This window comes from Mus caroli, chromosome 14 (assembly GCF_900094665.2).
Source record: "Mus caroli chromosome 14, CAROLI_EIJ_v1.1, whole genome shotgun sequence".
In the NCBI taxonomy this organism is placed as follows: Eukaryota; Metazoa; Chordata; class Mammalia; order Rodentia; family Muridae; genus Mus; species Mus caroli.
Window position 1 is genome coordinate 84600160 of NC_034583.1, and position 19509 is coordinate 84619668.

The following is a 19509-nucleotide window of genomic DNA, read 5'->3' on the forward strand; positions in this document are numbered from 1 at the left end:
ATGGCCTAGTCGGCCATCACTGGATAGAGAGGCCCATTGGACATGCAAACTTTATATGCCCCAGTACAGGGGAACGCCAGGGCCAAAAAAATGGGAAAGGGTGGGTAGAAAATAGGGGGGAGGGTATGTGGGACTTTTGGGATAGCATTGAAAATGTAATTGAGGAAAAGATGTATTAAAGACAAAAACTAAAATAAATCTTGAAGTTACAGGAAAAATAAAGAGCTGTAAAATAAAATCTTTTTTTATGTAACTATACATGTTGGGGTTTAACTCCTATCTTCTTTAACTTTTTGATACTTACCATTATAATCCCTGAAATATTAGAGTTGCAAATCTAATGACATATAAATTTAAACTTGAACAACTCAGAGAACAAATTTTGCTTTGTTTTTTGTACCAAGAGTGAAATTCTGATAGCTCCAATGTATGTTTTCTGCATAAGAGTGAACACACAGTTCTCATAGGAATGCAATTCTGACTAATGATAATTAATTTTTTCTTTACCTTGAAGATTGCTTTCTGGAAAATTGAGAGCATAATGGGGTGAAGGAATTGCACTATAAATTAATCTCTTGATTTTTGGCCAAAGGGGGGCATGCATTTCCATGATAAAAGGGATTTTGGGAATACAAATGGTTAATAGAAAAAAAGAAGAAAAAAAGCCATTACCTGGCCTAGGATGACTTATATAGAGAAATCTCTTGGGTTATTCTGATAAGAAAGCTACACCTGCACTTCCTGACCATATCATGAGTTGTTTGTGTTTGTCCTGGGCTTCTCTGTCACTTACTTGTTGATGATATCTAGGACTGAGACCCCATTCAGGAATATGCCACTGTTACTCAGGCAATGGAGAATTTAGGTTCATAATTTAATTTCTTTTTGAAATGAAGAGCTTTCTTCAGAAGTAGCAATTTGTCAAGTAAAAATGATCTGGTAATTACTGTAGGATGCATCTCAATGTTTCTATAATTCATTTTAATTTAATGCATATGTCTCACCACTTTCTCCCCACAATACTCACGTGCTGCCTCTTTATAATAAGAATATGTGTGGTAAAGAAAAAAACCCTGCATTTTTCTAGTCTCTGAAACTTTGTTTTGCAAAATTTTAATTTAGATTAAATAGTTATCCCACTTTGAAAGCTACCTGAATAATTACTAAGAATACATTTTAATAACTGCTTCTTCATTCTCCGTGCTTATTTCAATAACCAGAGTCCCTTAAACATGGTTATGTTGTTCATAACCACACTAAAACTGTGTACCATTTGTGAAAACATAGAGTCAACATATATAGTGTTTCTGAATGTGATATACATGCAGGTTTATCTCCTGGAGGCATCAAAGCATACTGCTGCTTCTGTCAATTTCAAAATCTTTCATAAAATCTGAAACTTCCTATTTTGCATATGATTTTATATCTTTCCCCTTTTGATTGAGAAGATTCCTTTTATATTTATATTCCTTCATATAAAATTCAGGTAGATAAAATCTTATTTTTTAAGTATAGGTAGAGGCCCAAGTTGTGTGTCTATGTGTATTTAAAGACCCATTCATCACCAAAAGAAATATGACTTCTTTCTTTCAAAATCATGTAACAGAGCCTTGTGGGAGCTTAATGTTGTTGATAGTAGGTGAGTCATTTTTATTACTTTCATGTACTAGATAAGCACTGTTTTATTTAGGATAGTATAAATCATACCCCACAGCAAACAAATGAGGATTTGCTTTTCCTTATTCTTTTCAAATATTTTATGTTTCAAACGCAATCATGGAAAAGAAGCACATACAAATGTTTTCCAAAATGCACTTTTTTCCTATACGTCCTCCCATGAGGTAGTGACACAAAGTAAATAAGTAAACTTATGTAAACCCTGTTAGCTTAATTTATTTTTCTTTCAGATAGAAGAAAACAATAACCATTTATGAATCAATTTCTCAGTGTATACATTTTATATCACTTTAAAGAAAATTACAAATAAATTTAGTATTAGATATTTTAAACTCATGTCTTTGCAGCCACAGAAAATGACATGTACCTTCTCAGACTTTAGTGTGTATATGAGAATCTGTCAATCATGTTGCAAGATGTTTCATATCTCACTGTGTCTGTCAGGAAGTCCTATTCAAGATATATAGGAGTTATTCTGGGTAAATGACTGAAGTGAATCCCTTTTGAAATCTCAGAAGTAATTACTAGGGCCAACAATGCATGTGAACATTTGGAATTAAAAAGTGCCTGGAAATATATTGTCGAGCTCCAAACCATTTAAAAGTAGTAGAATTACTTTTGAGTGGTAATTTTAATATTTATCTTTAGGGAGAAAAAATGATTATTTCTTCCTTTTTTCCTGAAAAGAAACATTTCAGTTGGAACATCTAAGAAAAACTATTTAATATGACTTTACTACATAACAGAAACATTCATTCTGTCTTCCTTTGAAACAGTTAAAATCTTTCAGTAAACTATCAACTTTTCTACCAAGTGTCCAAAGTGGCTTTGATAACCTTTGAATTCTAAAGATGATAGCTAAATTAGAACTCTCTTTTTATTCTTATCTTTCATATCTGAGCTTAGTATTTATGTTCATTTCTAAATATAGGAATGGAAAAATATTTAGTCATGACAAACACTTTTGTAAATAACACAAACTACTGTTTACCAAATAATTCCACTGGTTTTGGATTGTTTGTCAGTTTGTTTGGTTGACTTGTGTAATGAGGTTTGGTTTCAATAACATAGTCTAAAGTATCTTCGAATATTTCTCCAAAGTGCTAAGTTTAAATTCCTATGACACACTATACCTGGCCTCTCATTTTCCTTCAAATATGCAAAATCTGATTTTCAAAATCACACCATGATAGAAAATTTATTACTTTTAGTATAGATGAGGTATTTATAAAATCACTACATAATAAATGTAAATCTTTATAAACTCTAAATTGTCAATTTTCTAATATTTTTACATTGATGTGCAAAACACACACTCATATGAATGCTCCCACTGCTATGAACTGAGAATTTTATTTTAACCATCATTTTATATGTAAAGGACATGGAAACATAAAAATATTAGATGATATTCCCCCACAGTGATTTTTCTAGATTTAATTCTGCTTGATTTCCTGAGGTAATCCAATTATATTTATTTTCAAACAATTTTCCCCATTTAAATTCTTTAAACTTCAGTTTAATCTATGTGGACCAATTGCCGTGGGTAATAAAGAAACTCTTTAGTGAAGTTTCTTAAATGCTTTGATGAAGGCTGCTAAGATGGCTCATTGTGTAATGGTGCTTTGCTGCCATGCCTGGTGGCTGAACTACATTCCTGGGAATATACAGTAGAAAGAGAAAACAGAAACAGACTCTGCAAGTCATCCTCTCCCGGGCATAGGTGCATTGTTTCTTTTATAGAAAAATACACAAATGCTTAGAAGTTTTAGTTATCAGCACTTTTCTTCACTTCAAATATTTTATGATAACTCTGTAATGTTTTAAATTGGATGTTTCTCTAGCTGATCTGCAACCTTTGTGTATTTGTTGCAAGTTAATTCTTCTTTCAGTCACAGATATAAGTTTAGTATACACGGTACACTAAACATGGATTAAATCCTATATTCATTATCATTATGGTCCTTCATCTGAAGATCTCAGAGTTTTCAAGGCATTATCCACAAATTTCAATGGTCTATAAGTTACTTGTATTAATTTGCTATGGTAATGTAAATGTCACTTGGAGTGGAAATGTAAATATTTCATTAATGGGTTTTTAGATAAAATTCAGATATGACCACAAAGAGCACTCACCTTGGACTTTAACACGGAAGAAACTAAGGTGTCAGGCAGGCTATGTTGTCCTAGGTCATCCTGAATAGATTAGAACCCTTATTTTTTTCAGATAAGTATTTGTTTAGTCTCTCTGGTGGAGGATTTTTGACCTGTTAAGAGCTGAGGATCACTGAGTTCTGAAGGCCATTTGTAAGTACTTAATATTTTACCTCTTACAACACTGCATCTTAGAATTGGAAAGCTAGAGGGGCAATCCTTGAGATGAGGAAAAGATCAAGATGACTTGCAAAGCTTTTGTGATGAGGCTTCCAACTGCTTTGTAATTTTATTGGACCAGAGCAGTGATTGTCTTTTATAGTCACAGATAGCCCTGTATTTGCCATGAGTAAGTTATCTGGAACACAAGGAAATATCAGGAATATTAGAAAACTGTTTATAATTCTGCCTATCATCATAAAATGTTATGGTAAGTAGATTAAATTTTATGTCATTCATAGTATATTAAAAGAACAGTGTATATTTGGGAGACAGAATGAAGAATGAATTGTTATGTTATCCATGTATGTGGGTTTTACATTTTCAGATATTGACATTTACAACTTTGATTTTTATAAAATTAGCTAATATTCCAAGTCAGATTATGAGGGAAAACTGTGATATCAACTTATGTTTAACATTTGTTATGTTGTTATGTTTGCTGATGACACAAGCCAAATTGCAAATTCAGATGTGAGTAATGAATGCATGAAAAAAGACGTGACATTGGGAAGTAAAAAGGTCTCAGGACTGTGATAAATTAAGTCAGCATCACATACAGATAGACAAAGGAGCAAATACATCAGCATTTATGACTCAGTCCTTGAAAGTTCATATTAGCAAATGAAAACTATCCACTGAAAGGTTTTATAGTCACTGCAGTTTTTGAATACTCTCTCCCAAAGATTTCTTCTTTCCTGCTTCTGTAGTTCCAAGTTGAGAAATGAGTGTCTGCAGCTGTAATGTGCAAGAAATAGTCCATTCTCTGATGGATCCTTATTACTTATTAAATGTTTAATAGGCTGCAAGACTCACTCTAAGCTCCGTTTCATTCCCCTCGGTGTGTATAGTATTACTTGTCAGGGGAAGGATATTAGCAGTTCTTGGAGAATTTTATAAATAGGATTAGGAAAAACTTCAAGAGAGTTATTTTATTCCATTTAGCTTACGCTGAGTTGAATTTCAAGCATAATAACCTCAATGGGGAATATTACTAAAGCTAAATGGAAAAGAGGGGGAAGAAATATCCTTACCTGTATATAGAAAAATAAAGCATTAAAAGAAACTTCTTTCCAGTGATGTACACAATCTTCAGTGTTTAAGAATAGAGAAAGGTCACTGGGTTCAACAAGCAATCCCACTGCTGTTCGCCTCATCAAGGTTTGCCTGTTGTCTCTCCACATACTCAGCTCTTCTCTTTGTCTAATACATATTGACTTCCTTATTTCAAACTTGCTGTGATATTTTGAAGCAGCCCTGGCAACCCTGAAGATTTTCTTTTCACCGCAAAACAAAAAGTCATTTCTCTGAAGGTCTCTGATGTAGCACTTCAAATTGTCGTTGAGCAGAAGAGGTAGCTCTGTGGGTTAATCTGATCTTGTTTTTCATGGAAATTCTTCCCTTTGAGATCCTAACGCAGAGTTTATACAGACTAAGCTATTGGGATGATTTTAAACCTGAAACATTCAAATATCTCTCTCTCTCTCTCTCTCTCTCTCTCTCTCTCTCTCTCTCTCTGTGTGTGTGTGTGTGTGTGTGTAACTATGAACATGTTGGTACACATCCAGAAGCCTCATCCCAATTGCTGTGCAAGATTGCTTGGATTGCATGGGAAAGGACAACATCTAACAGCAGTCAGACTTCCTTCTAGCTGTGACTAAATACCTAGAAAAATTGAAGATAAGCAGAGTTACTGTACCTCACTGTTTGGGAGGTTTACCTCCAGTATGGCATGTTTCATATGGCTAGGATTCCAGCTCATCTTCTGGCAGCCAGAAACCCTAGAAAACTATGGAAGTTACCAGTGTAAGAGATCGTACCAAAGACAAGCTCCTGCTCTCCTACTTCTTATAGAACTACCATCATGCTAGGAATACACCCCAGGTTTAATTCATTCCTGGGTCATAATCTGCAGAATTCAAGCAGTTTCTAAAGCATCACAGCCATCTTATTCTTGGTTCCCCGAGTAATGGATGAGTCTATGGCACAATTTTTATTTGACCCATAACAACAACTTGTATTCTCAGAATATGAAACTATTTATGTCTATCCTGGAAAGTTTTCTCAGCCATATCCACAACCTTAAAAAAACAAACAAACAAACAAACAAACAAAAAACCCTGTGAGTTAATATATTTGTTTTACTTTTCAGTATAATCAAGTATTCTGTTCACGTATTTTACATCAAAATTATTAGTTCCCTATGCTTCTCATTATTTTCCAAATATGTATCAAGCTATTAGTCATTCATCTCCTTTTGTAGAGAGTACCATAAAAATAATACAACCAATAAGGATAGTATTTTATCTTTCAGGATTGCTTCTAATATAGAAACCCACTTGGGGAGAAATTTCTCTTTCCATTATTGAACCTAAAAACAGAGCATTAATGGTTCTTTTGATTCTTACTATCCTTTGTCAAAACAAATCCTTTTGTGACTTAACTTCTCCAAAAGCTCAGGCACATAAAAGGGTTTTGAAGTGACCCATCACAGAAATAGATATCCTCACATAGTCTCTCCCCTTTGTCTGGGTTTTGCTCTAAAAATGGTTATATCTCCAGTTATGTTTGTGACGCTGGTGCTATTCTTCTCAATAGATTCCAGCTTAAAAGTATGCATAGGTATTAATTTAACCTTAGAATTGTCAGACTCAGCCAGTCAACAAATGAACAGACATATAACTTAACTTGGCTTTCTGAAAACCAATAGGAAATTGTTCAGATAAACGTTAACTAATTTTAAATGTTAGTGACTTCCATGTACTTTAGGGTTTAGTCATTTCTGTACTATAGCTTATCAATGAGGCAGACTAGAAGACTGGGTTTTTAATTGGATCATATATCCCCTTGTCTATCTCAGCACAGCCTCTTTACTAGCTGTGCCCAAGTGATAGGCTACAACATAGTACAATGCTGTACATGCTAAACTTGTGTTACTTGACCAAATAATTCAATTTGTTTTTAATTATCTCATATCTAAAACAAAATAAGAATATGTATGGTCCTAGTTAGTTTTTTTTCAACCTGATATAAGGCTAAACAGGGAAAGGAACCTCAATTCTGAAAATGCCTTCATCCAGTTTACTGTAGGCAATTCTGTGGGTCAATTTCTTAACCTCTATGGCCTATCAGAGAATCTAGGCCACAGGAAGCATTGCAACCCATGAACAGGTGTTCCCCAGTGATATAGGAATGCAAGATAATTTAATAAACAAGGCATAAGGAATAAGCCAGAAATTAGCACTTCACTGTGGCCTCCCCTTTAATTCTGCCTCTAGGTTCCTGCGTGCCTTAAGTTCCTGCCCAGACTTCCTCAAAGACAAATTATTACCTGTATAAGATGAAATAATTTTTTTGCTCTTCAGGTTGCTTTCATTTATAATTTTTAAAACAGAAATTGAAGTCCCAACAATATATATGTGTATATATATATATATATGTGTGTGTGTATATAAATATATTTGTACAAATGCATGCTTCCTTCAAGAAGAATTTTCACATATAAGCTGTCCAGTATATATTTTTTATAATGCCGACAGTATTGTCTTTTGTTCGCTATATACGATCATCGCAAGCCTGGGCTATGACTTTTTGAGAACCAGATCTTAAAATTTTGTATTGAACTGTGTGCTGCCACTGAAAGAAAAAAAAAAGTATGTCATTCTATGTATTATCATTTTTCTCTATCACCTATTTTTTTAATAATAATACCAAATGTAATGTTATATAAATATCATAAATTACCTTTGAAATGTATGTAATATGTAAATGTTTCATTTAATCATAAAGTTGGCTTACCACAATTGGTGTGCAGTTTAAAACATAGTTAGAATATAAGGATGCTAAAGATAATAACAGGTGTGAAATTTCCCGAGTGAGCATGCATAAAGTATTACTTCCCCATCCTCCTAACTCATTTGCTTTTACTTTTCTCAGAGGGAACTATTATTACAAAGTACCTTCAGGGCTGGAAAGCTGGCTCAGTGGCTACAATCACTTTCTGCTCTTTCAGATGACCACTGTTTTGTTGCCTGCTCCTATACCAGGCAGTGGACAACTTCCTGTAATTCTATTCCATGGATATCAACATTTTTCTGTGGCCTCTGAAGGCACTGCCTCTCACAGACATATACACATAAATGGAAACAAAACCACAAAATCCTTAACAAACTACTTTCAAAACCATCATCTCAATTTATATGTCCAATAGTAAAAAAGAGTTTAAAGAACTGAAGAATAGCATAAATCTAATTTAAAGTGGCAGGCTTCGTTTTCCTTGCTGTGTATCCCTTATATATCTCTGTCATGGTTTAAATAAAACTGTCTACCATAGAGACATAGATTTGAATACTCGCTTCTCAGGAAGTGGCAGTAGCTGGAGGGATTTTGGAGATGTTTGTCATTGTGGTTTGGCTTTGGGGTTTCAATAGCCCAAGTCAGGCCCAGTGGCTGCCAATGTATCTGAAGTAAACTCTTAGCTACTGTCCACCAGCATGTCTGCCTGAGTGCTGCCATGCTGGCCTCCATGATTAAACATCTTCAGTTGTAACGAAGCCCCAGTGAGATGCTTTCCTTTATAAGAGTTGCCATGGTCTTGCTGTCTCTTCACAAATACAGAACACTGACTAGAGGCAATCTTCAATTCACACTGGCCCACTTATATAAAACGACAAACTATTTCTCTGTGTTGCTTTTCTTTCTTTCTTCTTTTTTTATTGGATATTTCTTTATTTACATTTTAAATGTTATCCCCTTTCCCGATTTCCCTTCCTTCTGGAAACACCCTATCACATCCTCCCTCCCCCTGCTTCTCTGAGTTGTGTTCCAGAACCCACCCTCCCACCCCATCTCCCTGCCCGTGATTCCCCTACACTGGCGCATCTATGGAGACTTCATAGGACTAAGGACCTCTCTTCCCATTGATGTATGACAAGGCCATCCTCTGCTACATATGCAGCTGGAGCCATGTGTACTCCTTTGTTAATGGCTTAGTCCCTGGGAGTTCTGCAGGTTCTGGTTGGTTGACATTGTTGTTTTTCCTATGGGGTTACAAACCCCTTCAACCCCTTCAATCCTTTCTCTAACTCCTCTATTGGGAACACTGCTCTCAGTCGAATGGTTGGCTGCTAGCATCCTCATCTATATTTGTAAGGTCTGGCAGGGCCTCTCAGGAGACAGCATATCAACTGTATATGGGATGGATCCACAAGTGGGATAGCCTCTGGGTGGCCTTTTCTTCAGCCTCTGCTCAACACTTTATTTACATATTTGCTCCTGTGAGTATTTTGTTTTCCTTCTAAGAAGGACCGAAGCACCCACACTTTAGTTTTTCTTCTTGAGCTTCATGTGGTCTGTGAATTGTATCTCGGATATTAGGAACTTCTCGGTTAATATACACTTATTAGTGAATGCATAACCATGTGTGTTTTTTGGTGATCGGGTTACCTCACTCAGGATGATATTTTCTAGTTCTATCCATTTGCTGAAGAATTTCATGAATTCATAGTTTTTAATAGCTGAGTAGTACTCCATTGTGTAAATGTACCACATTTTCTATATCCATTCCTCTGTTAAGGGACATCTGGGTTCTTTCCAGCTTTAAATCTGTCTCTGTGAACCAGCTTTCAAAAAAATGCAAGACGAAATATATCCTATAACTTTTCAAAGGAGAGGGGATTACATAAAAGCTGATACCTTCCTAATATGTCCTAGAATTTGATCAAATATTTTATATGTATAATATATATATATATATTATATATATATAATTAGTTTTGAATTATGTTCATGTGTCTGTGACTATACACATGATTGCCGATGCCTGTGGAATATGGAGAACCTGGAAATATGGGTGATTGTGAGATGGTTGATATGGGCACTGGAAACAGAACCTGGGTCCTCTGCAATAGTATTAGGGAATAGTTCTAATTTTGGAGCAAATTATCCAGGCCCATCATGTAACTTTTTGAAGTGTAAAATTATTAAAACTCTTCATCTGGAAATAAAATCATTTATTCATCAAATAAAAAAAGTGGATCAAAGGTACCTTTTTGTGTTTGGATCCACTCTCTCCAATGAAGTGTGATTTTCATTTTTCAATAATACTGAGTTAGCAGCTTCCCTTCGATAGGTTTACACATGCACATACAGATACAATTAAAATACAGCAAATGGAATGCTAAATAAACATTACACTGAAGTTTTAAAATTAATCTATCAGTTATAAACATTTAAATTAAACATAACAAAAAAGAAACCTTAAAATTATGAAACAGAACTTTTAACAAAAACATAAAGAGAAAAAGTATTTTAAAATTTCAGTTTTAATTTCAGATATTATGAATTGTTTCTAACATCTAAAATATTTTAATAAAATTTACAGATACAAGATAAAGAAATCAATAGCTAAAAGAAGATATCTTTCCAGAAATGCTTGAGGAAATTAATGTTTTGATTGAAAGAGACTATTCAGTGTCAACCTTGTCAAAGGAAAAAATTCTCACAATAATACAGAATTCAGTCTGTGCTCTAGACAAAAGCCATTAAATCTTTCTTTAAAATAATATATTTCACTGAAAGATAATTGAAAATTAGATTGGCATCAGAAATTTCCAATTCAAGTGACTCTAGAAAGACAATTGAATAATCCTTTCAAAGTTCTGCGTGATAGTTTTATTAAAGCCAATATTCTGTACACACAAAAGTCAGCTAAGAGTTGCATATAAACAAAAGGTATCCATGCTAAACGTTGCTAGCAGGCACCAAGCTTCTCTCTTCTTACACAGCTGTCATTATTAGGAAATGGTGTGATTACTGCACCTTGCAATTTTGCTTGCTTTCCTGTTGGGGGTGGGGAACATAGGCATATCTTACACTGGGACCACCAAGCAGCTACTCTGAGAAGGCTTTCCCACTTGAAGGTTATACTCTCAATCACATTTAAAAGAGTCTAGATTGTTTTTGTTTGCTTTGTTGAAATAGGTCTTTAGAGTCATAAAATGATTCCCCACTTTTCTTAGTGATTTTCCCAAGCACACCCATGAAAATACCAGGGGTGATAAAGGCAGATTAATATATTAGCAAGTTCCAATTTCTGTTTCTCCACAAAACAATAGTCTTCTTTAAGACTTTCCTCCACTAGCAAAATTTCACTCATGTTTACCAGATAGAGGTGTGTTTCTTTGTGGTTGTCCATAGCTGTCTGGAAGTTGAGAACTGAGTACTGAAACTGAATTTAGCTCTCCCAGGTGTTTTGATTAGAGGCTGGCAAATGAACTGGCACTTGGACAGGGCGTTAAGTAAGTCAGTTGTGCACCTAGTAACACTACCAAATTAAATTTAAGGACACATCAAGAAGATGATTTGTAACACATAAACACGTCAGGAAAATAATTAAGGTACTCAAAAAATATCCACTCGTCATCTTGGATGAAGTAAGTACTTAAAAATATGTTTGGACACAATTTCACAAAACATAAGAAATCAGGAGGTTCTATGCCCCAGTATAGGGGAATGCCAGGGCCAGCATGTGGAAGTGGGTGGGTTTGGGAACAGGGAGAAGGGGGAGAGGAGGGGATAGGGGTTTTCAGAGGGGAAACAAGGAAAGGGGATTACATTTGAAATGTAAATAAGTATCTAAAAAAAGAAAATAAATATATTAAATATTCCCCCCTTCAAAAAAATAAAAAGAAATCAGGAAATCATGGAATTAAAGAGTGAATCAAAACTCAAAGTGAAAGAAAAACACGAAATACGTGTTATTGTTTGCACGTAGGATGCCCTTCATGACTTCATGTGTTTTAGCACCTGGTTCTTAGATAGTGATGCTACTCAAGGAGGTTTTAGAAAAGTGATTTTCGAGCAGTGGTGGCGCATGCCTTTAATCCCAGCTCTTGGGAGGCAAAGGCAGGCAGATTTCTGAGTTCGAAGCCAGACTAGTCTACAAAGTGAGTTCCAGGACAGCCAGGGCTACACAGAGAAGCCCTATCTCGAAAAAAAACAAAAATCAAAAACAAACAAACAAACAAACAAAAAAGAAAAGAAAAGAAAGAAAAAAGGAAAGTGATTTAGCTGGATGAGGCGGTGGAACTCCACACGGTCGATCTTGAGAGGTTTGTGGCTCTCTATCAGTACACTTCCTTTCTTTACCTTATGTTTCAATAAGTTAAGAAAAGGGAGGCTGGATCAGGTGTGATTGGAGACAGGGGTGATATACAGAAGGTCAGGAAATGTAACAGAGGTGTGTAGCATTGGGGGTTGGGGAGCTGGGGTTAGACACTATAAAATCCCAGATGCCAGCCTCCTAGAATCCCACGTGAGGACCTGTAGAGACCATATTCAGAGATTAGGTACAGCCCCCTGTTGAGGGATGGGGCCACCCACCCATCTCAGAAATATTAACCCAGGATTTCTCCTGTCTAAAGAAAATACAGGGACAAAGAGTGGAGCAGAGACAGAAGGAAAGGTCATCCAGAGACTGCCCCAACTGGGTATCCATTCCATATGCAGCTATCAAACACAAACACTATTGCAAATGCTAAGTGTTTGCTGTCAGAAGCCTGATACAGCTGACTCCTGAGAGGTTCTGTTAGAGTCTGACCAATACAGATGTGGATATTCACAGCCAATCTTAGGACTGAGCACAGGAACCCCAATGGAGGACTTAGGGGATAGACTGAAGAAGTTGAAGGAGTTTGCAACCCCATAGGAAGATCAACAATATCAACCAACCAGAACACCCAGGGTTCCCAAGTACTAAACCACCAACCAAAGAGTATATATACATAGAGGGGCCCATGGCTCCAGCTGCATATGTAGCAGAGGGTGGTCTTCTCTGGCATCAACGGGAGGGGAGGCCTTTGGTCCTGTGAAGGCTTGATGCCCCAGCATAGGGGAATGATAGTGTGGTGCGGCAGGAGTGGGGGTATCACCCTCCTAAGAAGCAGGGGTAGAAGAGTTGGAATAGGGAGGTTGTGGAAGGAAAACCAGGAAGGAGGATAACAATTGAACTGTAAATAAATAAAATAACATTTTTTTTAAAAAAAGAAAAAGAGAGAGAGAGAGAATAGGCAAAAAAAAGGCCTGCTGACACTAACTGTCTAAGAGCTGCCTGTGAGCAAGCCTATCTAACTGTAACAGGCTACAATTCCTCAAGCTGAACTAAAATAAAAATAAACAGGTTGCATCACGGCAGGTATTGTCCCAGTGATTAGAATCTTGTATACTGCAGCAGGACATGTTAAGAGGGTGTCTATAAAGAACATTGGCTATGGTGTAGTCTGTTTTAATTGAAAGATATCAATAATATTGTGTTGAATTTGTTTTCTTATAAGTAGAGTGAGAAAGAAATGTAAATGTTTTAAGCAACAAAAGTTATTTAAAAAACAGTTTAACTACGTGCAAAAAGAGTACTATAAATATAAGTGATTCTTAAACATGTTTATAGACTGTAATTTGTTTTCTTTTCCCTTTTGAGTTCAACCACAATATCTCAACTGGAGATAAAAGGTATGTAAGCAGGGTCATGTGTGTCTTTTATATTTCTTTTTAGTGTATTTCATTAGACTTAATTCTAATTTAATGATTAAGCACTATAAACATGAAAAATATGAACAAATAATATACTGTACTTAAATTAGAGACAGTTAGAAAGTTAGAAGAAACATTTCAATAAATTCTATTAATAATTAAATAATCAAGGATATGTATGTATAAATTACACACACACTCACACACACACACACACACACACACACACACATATATATATATCCCAGATTAGAGCTTAAAATTATTGAGTACAAACAAAAGTTCCATGGTAAGTAGGAAAGGAATTAAGTACAAGGGATTCTCTAAGTCTGAAGTAAGGACTACAGAGTCGGTTCATAAATCCTGAGTGTTGGTTGAACAATCACGAGGACCAGAAATTATACCCTAGAGCCCATCGTGGCCAGTAATAAGCTGGGTGTCACACAACAACTTAAGTCCAGTTACAGAATATCAAATGTTCTCTTCTGGCCTTCACATCCATTCACATACACACATGTACTCATGTCTCATGCATCAGTACATATACATGCATATAAGCAAATGAAAACAAATCTTTTAAAATAGATAAATAAGCTCTTGGTACGTAATATTTTATAGATAAATATAATACTATCTATCAGCCAACTGTAAGAATTATTGACTTTAAAATAGCTAAATACTTCGACCCTTAAATTTATTATCCTCTCTAGTTCTGTAACATACAATGCCTAGTTTATTAACTGTAAGATGCAATCCAAAAATGTACTTGTTTTTATAATAATAAAGCATGCTGAAAACTGAGCTATATCTTATTATTATAAGTTACAGTTTTATTTTTATATCTTGAAACAAGTTTCACAGAATGAGAGAGAGAGAGACAGAGACAGAGACAGAGACAGAGACAGAGAGAAAGAGAGAGAGTGGACTATTATAAACTACCATAGAGATCTTAATATATGTGGCTTATGTTGCCTTAGGTTTTTCTTAACTTTTTCATATGCATAGTGTGAATTAGTGTGCCTATTAATGGTTTGAAGGCCATTACTTACTTTTCAAAATATGTTGTTTATTGAACCAGAATAATAATTAATCTTAATTTCTTCATATATTGCTTGGGGAAATTCCTTCTATAATGCAGCCAGTTGTAACAGATTGTAAAAGCCTCCATTTATTGAATGAGGGGCTCTCTAAGGGAGATATTTACAGAAAAAGCAGAATTTGTATTCTTTTCTCTGGTGCTCCTCAAATATTTTGTTGATGAAAATGTTAACATATCACTAGCATTCTCATTCCACAAATAGGAAGGCTCTTACTCATGCACAAGCTGTGTAATATCCATAATACTTTAATACTGTCATCTAGACAGAATTGCAGGATGCCATCAATCACAGAGGAATCTTGATTTCGAAAAGTGTTAAACTGTGAAAAGCAAACATGTATCTTTTATGGATGAAATTCCATATTTGACCTATTGCAGATCTTTTCTGCTGCTGAGTGACATGGCCATCCCTGACTTCTCAGACAGTTAATATTCAGTAAATGCATTGTTTCAGACCCTTCCTGTCAACACACAAATCAGCTACAGTGACTTTTCAATGAATATTAACTCATTTTTATTCTGACTCACAGAAGATATATATATATATATATATATGTGTGTGTGTGTGTGTGTGTGTGTGTGTGTGTGTGTGTGTGTGTGGGTGTGGGTATGGGTGTGTGGGTGGAGAGAGAGACAGAGAGAGAGAGAGAGAGAGAGACAGAAAGAGAGAGAGACAGACAGACAGACAGAGAGTACAAATTATAATTTTCCTTGTTCTCTTTATAACCCTTACCACCAGCAAAGGGAATAAAAACGATGCAGTTACAGATGTATGAACAGTAGCAACTGGTGTGGGAAATGAGACAATCCTGAAGCCTTAAGGTAAAGGGCAGGCACAGCTGTTGCAGAAGGAAGAACAAATTATGTGCTGGGCTACACATCACACTATGATGAGGCTTATATGCATCTACTTAGTAAGTAATACTTTTTCTCATTAACAGAAAGGCTAATAGTTTTTCACTATTGTATGCATAACTTTAGATGATTTCTATTTAACAAAAACCTATAAACAGCATATATAATTCTGTACATTGAAAAGCAAAAACAAAGATTAATTTGAAAATGTATGTGAAATCAATATTAAGATTATTTCAATACATGGCATAAAATATTATCTTAATATTTTTCATATTTTGAGACTAAGTCTTCCACATCAAGTATATGCTAATAACATAACCAACGTGGACTCAAGTTCAGTGACCAAATGTTGTTGGTAATTAACATGCTTATTAGGATGAATGCTGTTGGAGTTTTTAACAAGGTATCTTTGAGTGGTTTGGAAAAACCTTTCTTTCTGCTTCAATTTTGAAATTCATGACTACTGAAACAAGTATTGTGTATATGCAGCTCTGATTTCAGGTTCACTGACTTTTCAAACAACAGGGTCACCAAAATTGCTCTCCACTCAAAGCTGAGAGAGAATATGCAAACTTCTCCTGGTTCTCAGGATAAAAGAATGTAAGACTCATTCACAATTATACTGGAAGTAGAGGCATTGTGCAAGAATGAATTACTTGCATGGGGCATTGTCTGTTTACCTTATCCTCTATGTTTAAGTCTGATTGTGAATAATCACAAATTTTCTCCCCGTGTGTCTCTCTCTCTGTCTCTCTCTGTCTCTCTCACTCTCTTCTCCTATGTATGTATGTATGTATGTATGTCCATATGTAGATATGTGTTGTATCTTTTCTCTACCTCTGTTTCTCTCTTCCTTGACTATCCCTATTTATGTACAGAGTTTGTTTATCACACTTAGTTAATATTTTGTAATCTTCTGTAATTTTTCTGTGTTTTCCCTCTTTGCTCTGTGTTTGTTCTGTTTCTTCTGCTTGAAACATCTATTCTCAGGTGATCCTACATAATAGGAAGGGATGCTTTCCCCCTCACAGGAATGAGTCCAGCCACATGCTAATATACTGACTGCACACTTGATTTCTCCTGCCTAATCTTGTGTGTATGCAGAGCACCCGCTACTTGCCAGGGGTTTTCATGTGTTTAATTCTTGATTATAATTTATAGTCTGCATAATTTCATAAATTCCATTCGACTGTCTTTCACTAGAGTGTCTTTGACATTCTGAGAAATGCTCATCAGGCTCTTTTCTGTGGGGCATGACACTCACAAATCTTTATTATGGCTGTCTGCTTGGAATGAAAGATGAACGTGTTGTCTAAAACATACTGATTTTGTGGTAAGTGATATGTCAAGTGTTTTATAAAATTAGCACTATGTTTAGGCATATAAGAATAAGCCAAACAATAAATCTTTGATGCTAATTCCTGAACAACTATTTATACAAGAAAAGTAGATAATAATATGTTGACACAAAATGCTAATAAAGAGAATGTAGTAAGAAAAAAATCTTAAGTGGGCCTTCGTTTTTTTAACTGTAGAATAAGATGAATGAATGTAGGTTTTACTTGTAAAGCACCGATTTTCTAGAAGTTTTCTAAAGGACTCTGCATACATCCTATCTAGTATAAGCAAACCAAATCTACTGTGTAACTCTATCAATTATCTGTTATAGCATTTCCTGACATGTCCTCAGGTTTATGTTTAGATATCAGCAAAACTACCTGCTGGAGAAGGTACAGGAGCAGGTTGAGTTGTATTTTCAAGGAACTCTTTCCAGGAAGTTCAGCCCCTGGGGCTGGACAGAAGGATCCCCTGTTACCATTGTATGCTGCTCTTGCAGAGGACCTAAATTCAACTCCCAGCACCTGTTAGGCTAATCACAGTTGTGTGTCAGGCACTCCAGTTTCAGGGCTTTGACACTGTTTCCTAACCTCAGAGGACTCCCAAACACGCCCCCACATTCACACACAATAAAATAAAAATAAAATAAATATTTAAATAAAAGAGCCTCATTTCTAATGCCCTCTAACTGCTTACAAAACACACTATGTGTGTCTTCCATGTGCACACATACACACACACACACACACACACCCACCACAAATCAGAGATAGAGAAAGCAGCACTTCACAAATAGTACATTGATAATTTGAAATTTGTAGATGGTGAAGCTTTGAGGCTTAAAATTTTACATTTAAAATCCCTTGGAAAATATGACTAGCATAATTTATCCCAGTGGATTGAGATAATAACTGAGAGAAATCTTAGTTTGCACAAGTGTCTGAGTGAAATAATACAGTAAATTCTATTAAAACATGAAGGCTCTGGGTTTTTACACTACTAAGCAGTATTAGAAACACGTTAAGTCAGTGTTCTACCTCACAGAGATTTCTCACTAGTTCCCCAAATACTGTGGGAGTGGGGAAGAGAAATTTCATTATGCTTTAAATTGTTTCCAATTTTTACCTTAGACAAAGTGTGTGTATAGAGTCAAATGGTACTCAGTTTGAAAGAACTTGACACTGCATATATTAAGCTAAAGCAAAAGTAGTGTGAGTGTACCTAAGCTGATTTAGCATGCAATATTTATCTGTGGGAAAGAGAAACACAATTCAATTCAGGCTGATTCATCCCTCCGATTTCTGTGCACAGAATCCCACAGGAGGTCATCTGCCATCGTTTTATTCCTATTTGGTATGCTTGAATATATCAGGGAGTAATGGCATAAAACCTGTGATCATGGTCGGCAGGCGAAACAGCTCCTTTCTGTCTGGAGCTAAGGGTTTGCTTTCCCTCACATCTACTTTGTAGCTGTGAAATTACTGTAATTGTTTTTTTAAAAGCTTTTATATTTTCACTATCTAGGAGGCCGCTCCTCACTGTGTCTGTTTCTCTCTCAGAATGAGCATCCTCTTAGAGTTTGAGCTTTATGTGACTTGTATTCATTTATCCAGTGTGACAAGTTTCCGTGACTAAGCCGAGGGAAAAAAAACAGGACAACTTAATTTAATTTTTTATTTCATTTTTTATTTTATTTCTTGTTTTTCTTCTTTCTTTTGTTTTTTTTATTAGGTATTTATTTCATTTACATTTCCAATGCTATCCCAAAAGTCCCCGACCCTCTCCCACACCCACTCCCCCATCCACCCACTCCTACTTCTTGGACCTGGCATTCCCCTGTACTGAGGCAGATAAAGTTTGCACGACCAATGGGCCTCTCTTTCCACTGATGGCTGACTAGGCCNTCTTCTGATACAAATGCAGCTAGAGACACGAGCTCTGGGGGGTACTGGGTAGTTCATATTGTTGTTCCACCTATAAGGTTGCAGATCCCTTTAGCTCTTTTGTTACTTTCTCTAGATCCTCCATTGGGAGCCCTGTGATCCATCTAATAGCTGACTGTGAGCATCCACTTCTGTGTTTGCTAGGCCCCAGCATAGTCTCACAAGAGACAGCTATATCAGGGTCCTATCAGCACAATCCTGCTAGTGTATGCAATGGTGTCAGCATTTGGAAGCTGATTATGTGATGGATCCCTGGGTATGGCAGTCTCTAGATGGTCCATCCTTTCGGCACAGCTCCAAACTGTGTCTCTGTAACTCCTTCCATGGGTGTTTTGTTCCCAATTCTAAGAAGGGGCAAAGTGTTCACACTTTGATCTTCGTTCTTCTTGAGTTTCATGTGTTTAGCAAATTGTATCTTATATCTTGGGTATTCTAAGTTTCTTGGTTAATATCCACTTATCAGTGAGTACATATCATGTGAGTTCTTTAGTGATTGTGTTACCTCACTCAGTATGATGCCCTCCAGGTCCACCCATTTGCCTAGGAATTTCATAAATTCATTCTTTTTAATAGCAGTGTAGTACTCCATTGTGTGAATGTACCACATTTTCTGTATCCATTCCTCTGTTGAGGGGCATCTGGGTTCTTTCCAGCTTCTGGCTATTATAAATAAGGCTGCTATGAGCATAGTGG